General features: G+C 61.7%; 1 long non-coding RNA gene across 1 annotated transcript; it reads right to left on the reverse strand.

The window, feature by feature from the left end:
* Positions 1-539: 539 nt before the first annotated feature.
* On the reverse strand, positions 540-1752 carry LOC127480404 (uncharacterized). Its single transcript, XR_007907907.1, has 2 exons — positions 1613-1752; positions 540-1317 (listed from the first exon to the last, which is right to left on the reverse strand). It is a non-coding gene; the product is annotated as an uncharacterized LOC127480404 (long non-coding RNA).
* Positions 1753-7118: the final 5366 nt, after the last annotated feature.

Genomic DNA, 7118 nt, shown 5'->3' on the forward strand with positions numbered 1-7118 from the left:
GGGGTCCCCCTCTGTCCCATGGTGACTTGCTGGCCAGGGCCAAAGGGTGCAGGATGGGTGCAGGCAGCAGGGAGGTGGCAGGACCCAGAGCTGGTGGGCGTCAGGGGTGTTTGTGGGGGGGGCTATGGCGCTGGAAAACGTGACATCTGCCCCAGAGTTGGCTGAGCCCACTGGAACCAGTCAGGAACACTGGGAACAATGCAGGGATGGAGTGACTGACCATGGGGTCTGGCACGGGGCCACCCCCAGCATCCAGAGGGCAGCAGCATCCCCATGGCTCCCACAGCCTCCCTTCAGATGGTGAAATGTTACTACCTAGCGGGTGCCTTCCCCAAAAAAGATGGGTTTTGGAGCTGATTCCCGGCACTGGCTGAGGTGGGAGCCAGGGGAATACGGCCAAATGTGTTCGTGCCATGGTCGAAAGTGCCCGGTGGCCTGGCTGTGGCGTGGAGGCGGGGACGGTGGGGGCTTCACTGGCCGCGGGGCCGGCAGGGTGGCGGCGGGGGCAGGGCTGGGGACAGAAACGCCGTGTGCCGCGGTGGTGATGTGTCAGCGCCGGGAGCGGGCGGTGATTCACCGCTTACCAGCAGCTGATATTTATTACTCAGCTTCGCTACGGGGCCGACATGAAATGTGGTACAGGGAGGGGGAATAAACACAGCGCTGGAGCGAGGGGGGGGCGGCAGCACCGCCCGTGAAACGCGATGGGTTTCCCCATCCTCCCCCTCCCTCTGCTCTCTCCGGCTGGTGGATTTTGATGGAGGGAAATAAACGCTCACAAAAATCACTCTCTCTCTCTCTCTCTCTCTCTCTCCTCCCGGCTTGTCCCCGTTTGCCCTGTGCTTTGGCAGCTCCGGCGGGGTGGGCTGGGACGTGGCGGGAATGGGAGCGAGGAGGGAGGGATGGCGGGAAGGGGCTCCCCTGGGATGCTCAGCCCCAACAGGGTGATGGGACTGAACTGGGACCCTGCTCCTGCATGGGACACCCCCCCTCCTGGAACCTGTTCCCCATGGCCTCAGAGGAAGCCAGGCACGATGTGGAGCTGCCCAAGGTACACGGGCATGAGAACTGCTGCAGCTCAGTGCGTGGATGAGAGGCAAGAACTGGGCCCCGTGGGATGGAGGGGTGGGAGGGAAGGAGGCACATTCCCTGAGCTGGACCCCAGAGCTCGTTCCCCACCCCGAGGAGGGTGTGTGGAAAGAGTTTGGGTCCAGGGCTGGATCCATTGGAGAGAGATGGATCCACGGCAGCAGGACGGATCCACGGCAGCAGGATGGATCCACGGCAGCAGGATGGATCCATGGCAGCAGGATGGATCTGGTGCAAAGCAAAGGAGCCAACGCAGAAGGATGAAGCTGGGGCAAAGGGACAGATCCAGTGCAGAGGGATGGATCAGATGTGGGCAGCTGGTAATGCTGCAGTGGATGGAGCTGCTGCAAAGGGATGGGTCTGATGCAGAGGGATGTGACTCAGAGTGACACAAGCACAAGGGTTTGTGTGTGTCCCCCCAGCCCTGCCATCAGCACGAGGTCGATGCCCTCTCTCCCCCCCCCCCCGAGCGTTGCAGGCAAACGGGTCCCTCTCCTCCCCTTCCCCCCCGGCAGAGCCCCACCTGTGCCTCAGTTTCCCCGGGCAGCCGAGGGGCAGAGGCTGCTCCGTCCCTGTTTCCCCTCACGTCTCCACGTGTCCATCCATCCACCCCTCCAGCGGCTCGGCGGAGACGAGGGGCTCCGACCTCCTCCCTCAGCAGCCGGGAAGGGCCGGTGTGAGCTTCCCCCCAGGTTATTTATAACCAGCTCCAAGTGCCGGTGTTCGGCGGCAGCTCCCGGGGATATTTTTAGCCCTCTGCAGGGAATCGCGGCGGTGAGCACTCGGGAGCAGCAGGAGGAAGGGAGGGAGGGAGAGGTGCTGCAGCACGGAGCCCTGCCAGCATCCCTGCTCCAAAAACCCTTTCCGGGGAGGAACACCCCTCCAGGATGGCTGTGGGGTCACGCCTGGCCTTGGTGCTGTCACATCCCTTCATGGCTTGTTGGGATCCAAGGGACACACGTTCCTGTGACACCCGTTGCCTCCGCACTCCAAAAAGCCGGATGAAGGCTGTGCCCTGGGACTGGGGCTGTACCCCGGGATGGGGGCTGTACCCTGGGATTGGGGCTGCACCCTGGGATTGGGGCTGCACCCTGGGATGGGGGCTGTACCCTTGGATTGGGGCTGCACCCTGGGATGGGGCTGCACTCTGGGACTGGGGCTGTAGCCTGGGATGGGGGCTGTACCCCGTGATAGGGGCTGCACCCTGGGATGGGGCTGTACCCTGGGATGGGGGCTGCACCCTGGGATGGGGGCTGTACCCTGGGATGGGGGCTGTACCCTTGGATTGGGGCTGTACCTTGGGACTGGGGGCTGCACCCTGGGATTGGGGCTGCACCCTGGGATGGGGGCTATAACCTGGGATTGGGGCTGCACCCCATGATGGGGGCTGTGCCCCGGGATTGGGGTTGCACCCTGGGATTGGGGCTGTACCCCGGGATGGGGGCTGTACCTCGGGATAGGGGCTGCACCCCGGGATGGGGCTGCACCCTGGATGGGGTGGGCACCGAGGAGCGAGGTGCTGAGGGGTGGCTGCGGCGCAGGGGCTGTGCAGGCTCTGCTGTCTGCTCGAGACAGGGAGACATTAGAGAGCAGCGCTGTCTGCATCCCTAATCGGCCTCGCTCTGCCACTGCCGCGCCCGCTCCCCCTCCCAGCGCCGCGCCGGGGGCTGCAGGAAATCCGGGCCAGGGCCCTCCCTGGACACACGGCTCCAGCTCCATCCCCTGCCACGGGGGCTGCCACCGGCCCTGCTGAAGGATGGGTGGCTGCTCTGCAGCACCCGTGTGGCGCTGCCACGTGCTCATACGTGCACACACGTGCACACACCACATGTGTGTGGCAATGGCACAGCAAGGAAGGGGCACCCACCATGACTTCTGGGCACAGAGGTGCCATGTAGGCCCTGCTGAGCAACGAGAGACCCCTTGTGCCAGCCCCCCACCAAGCACAGGGACACCAATGTGACAGAGTTTCACCCAGTGCCGGCAACACCACTCCCATTTCCCATGCCCCAAAGCCCACTGCAGCCTGCAGCAGCTGCAGAGCACCCAGTGTCTGCTTCCAAACACCCCAGGATATGGGCACATGGGAATCTGGGCACCCAGGACCAGGGCTGGGGACCAAAGGGTGCAGAGCTGAGTGCCCAGGACCAGGGCTGAGCACCCCAGAGTGTAGGGGTGGGTACCCAGGACCAGGGCTGGGCATCTATGACCAGAGCTGGGCACCTCAGGGTGCAGAGCTGGATGCCCAGCATCAGAGACAGACACCCTGGGGACAAGGGACAGACAGATACACCCCCCCAGCAGTGCCAGATACACCCCCCAGCAGTGCCAGCGGGGCGTGGGGACGATGTGTGAAGCGCCGCCCTCCTGTACCAGGCAGTTTCCCAGTTCATTTTCTCCCCTATTAGATTCCAGCTGGCAGGACAGCACCCATAAATATACATAAGGGCTCATTTACATGACGGTTTATTCGGGAGCAAATTCCACAGCTGCCTGGCAGACGGCTCAGTGCAGCAGGCGAGAGTCGTGCCCGAAACCAGCCCTGCCTCAGTTTCCCCATCTGCAGCCCAGGAGACAGGGAATGGCTTTCCCCACGTTTTTGACAATCTGTTCCTGGAAAACCCAGGGTGTTATTATCACGGCTATTTATAGCCTGGTAAATGGGTTATTAATACGATTATTCGCAGTGTGGCAATGGATAATTGCCCTGGGTGGGGATGACACCCTGTGTGTGTGTGAGGTGCTGCACGGGGACAGTCTCAGCTCCAACCTGCCTCCAGTCCAGGGGGAAACTCAGCCCAAAACCCCAGGGGGGGCATGGGGATGTGCCTGGTGGGCAGTGGGGTCCCACAGCAGAGCCAGGGGCTCGTGGCAGGTGAGGGGGTTTGGTGGTTCCGTGCTCCAGCACTGGAGTCCAGCTCTTGTTTCGATCATGATGATTAGCTGAGTCACAGCTGGGGTGCTGCTAATTAAATGTATTTCTTAATTAACAAGATCACAGAGAGGGCCTGCCAGCCTGGCTTGGCTTTCAATCACTCACGGCTGACAGAGGCAGCTGTGGCTGTGGAGGCCTGAGGTGTCACAACCATCCCAGTGCTCAGCACTGCCCCGTGGCCGCCTCTCCTGCTCTCCTGCTCCAGGAGCCCATTTCCACACGGAGCAGGAGTATGAGGATGAGCAGGGCTCATGCCCCTGCTCATCCAGCCCCAGGTGAGATGAGTGGAGCAGCCCCTGGCTGTCCCAGCCCTGGGGTGCAGCGAGTGTTGGGGCTCAGGATGGGGCTGGGCCACCCCCTGCTCCTGCCCTGTGACTCAGGGCTGCTTCAGTCCCCCCCATCCCTCCCCACCACCTGAGCTATTAATTAATATTAATAATAACCCCCCACAGCTGCTATTCACTGACCTCAAAGCACCACCTGAAGTAACCCCTGTTCCACTCCCTGATGGGAAAATCTTCACTCCCCACCGGTTGGGAAAACTGAGGCACGGGAACTGGGGCAGGAACGGTGCCAGGAGCTTTCCCTGTTCACCAGTAGGGCCTGGAAGATGGGGAAGAAAAACCCCTGGGAGATCTCCACAGAGCCCCACGGATGGGTGAGCCAGAGTGGGTGGAGAGGATTTTCCTGGCTGGGGAAAAATAGAATAAAATAAAAATAAAAATTAAAAAAAAAAAAAAAAATTAAAAAAAGGAGCCCATTCTGCCCCCCAGCCTGAGCTCTGCCCCACGGTGAGGGGCTCCCATCCCTGTGGGAAGCGGGGGGCTGAGCTCTCGGGGGGGATTTCGCGTGTCCTCGCCCACCGGCGCGGGCAGGCGTCGGATCTGGGGCTTCTCCCGGGTTTTGGCAGTCTGGTCATGTCCTGCCGGGAGAGCAGCAGGACTGAGTCACGTTCCAGCGGCAGCAGTGACTCACGGCCACCCCAACCTCCCCGCGAGCAGCCGGCACATTGCAGAGATTCCTGGATGGAGGCAGGAAAATAAAATTAAATAATAACAACTGCCAGCTTCCCCTCCCCACCTTCCGCCCCCCCGCTTCCTTCCCCCAACCTCCTGCAACACAGGCGCAAACAGCAAATTCCTGCGCCACCGGGAAACACCTCCCGCCTCTCCAGACGCCGGGATGCACGACCTGCTCCTCAGCTGCACGAACCGCCCCTCGCCGGCAGCTGCGGGGGCTCCCCAAAAGGAGGTGGAAGTTGCCCTCCTCCCCCCCAAGCTCCCCCAAAGAGTGGGGACACCCCGACAGCGAGGTCCTGCCGGGGCAATGCAAAAATGGGGTGCGGCTGGAGGGGGATGCTGGGGTCCCCCTCCTGCTTGGAATTGCTCCATGGGGGGAGAATTGCTCCTAAAAGGGGGTGCAGAGCAGGATGGGCGTACCCCAGCCCTGAGGTTACACGATCCTGGCGGCGGGGTTGTTTTGGGTGGGATCACGGATATTTTGCATCATTTAGCATCATCTCCCATCCTTAAATCCCCCCACCCAGGGGGTGTCCCCACCCTCAGGGGACACGGGAGTCCCACGTGCCCCGCAGCCCCGGGCACGGCGGGGCCGGGGGGGTGAAGCTCCGGGGCAGGGCTGTGTTGTGTCTGTCTCCGACCTCGGTATATTCATTATTTAAAGCGCTCGGCGGGAGCAGCGGAAGCCCCGGTGGGCTGCAGAGGCTGCGCGGTGGGGAGAGGACGAGCTGCTGCAGCTCCGGTGCCGCGGCGCTGCGGCGAGAGCTGTGCTGCCCTGTGGTCCCACGGCAAGGGATGTGCTGCCCAAAATCCCACAGAGAGAGCTGTGCTGCCCTGTGGTCCCACGGCAAGGGATGTGCTGCCCAAAATCCCACAGAGAGAGCTGTGCTGCCCTGTGGTCCCACGGCAAGGGATGTGCTGCCCAAAATCCCATGGCAAGGGATGTGCCACCCCATGGCCCCACAGTGAGGTCCATGTTGCCCAAAATCCCATAGTGGGGGCCATCCTGCCCTACAGTCTCGTGGCAAGAGATGTGCTGCCCCACATCCCCCAGCAAGGGCTGTGCTTCCCAAAATCCCACAGAGAGGGATGTACTGCCCCAAATCCCACAGCAAGGGTTGTTTTGCCCAAAATCTCGCACTGAGGGATGTGCTGCTCCACATCCCACAGTGAGGGATGTGCTGCTTCATGGCCCCAGGGGCTGCACATCCTGGAGCAGGGACCCTGTAGGTCACAGCCCCTACAGGTCAGAGCACAGGGGACACACTTGTGGAGCCCAACATCTCCAGAGCAAGAGCTCCTGTCGTGGGGGGCTGGCCCCTATGGAGCCCAGATCCTGTACAACACAAATCCAAGTGTTGTAGGGTAAGAGCTGCTGCCCCAGAAATGCAGACCCCTAAAGACCATAAAACCCCATCCCACAGAGCAGCATGCAGAGGGAATTGCAGTTAAGGAGCAAGAGAATACGCCCAATGGAGCAGTCCCTATAGAGAGGGAATGCCTACCATGTAGAGAACCCCATATAGGGCCTGTCCCTATAGATCAAGAGCCCCCACCCCACAGAGCAGCTCCTAGAGCAGTCCTGAAGGCTGGGAGTGTGGGATCCTACAGGCCCATATGGTTCTGATCCCACCCCACACCTGGGGGGCACCAGCTCTAGGCCCTGTTGAGCCCCTTCCCGGGGGAGCAGTGAGTGCCTGAACCCTACAGAGCCCTGCAGGGGGGTCCACAATGCACCCCCCTTGTCCCTGTCTCTGATGGCCACCTCCCTGCTCGCTCATGCCCTTGAATATCTTTGCATCCCCCTTCCCACAGCGTGGATGGGGTTTGGGATGAGCAGAGCAGGAGCTGCACAGGCGCCTGTTCCCCGTGTCTGGGTGCTGCCGGTGATGGGTGTCTGGGTGCTCTCAGTGATGGGTGTCTGGGTGCTGCCGGTGATGGGTGTCTGGGTGCTCTCAGTGATGGGTGTCTGGGTGCTCTCAGTGATGGGTATTTGGGTGCTGCCAGTGATGGGTGTCCCGGCCCCCAGCACAGCCTGTGTGGCTTTCACAGTGTATTTTGGTCAGTGCTTACGA

Source organism: Manacus candei, unplaced genomic scaffold (genome assembly GCF_025592945.1).
Source record: "Manacus candei isolate 608988 ecotype Guabito, Panama unplaced genomic scaffold, ASM2559294v1 h1tg000073l, whole genome shotgun sequence".
NCBI classification, from domain to species: Eukaryota; Metazoa; Chordata; class Aves; order Passeriformes; family Pipridae; genus Manacus; species Manacus candei.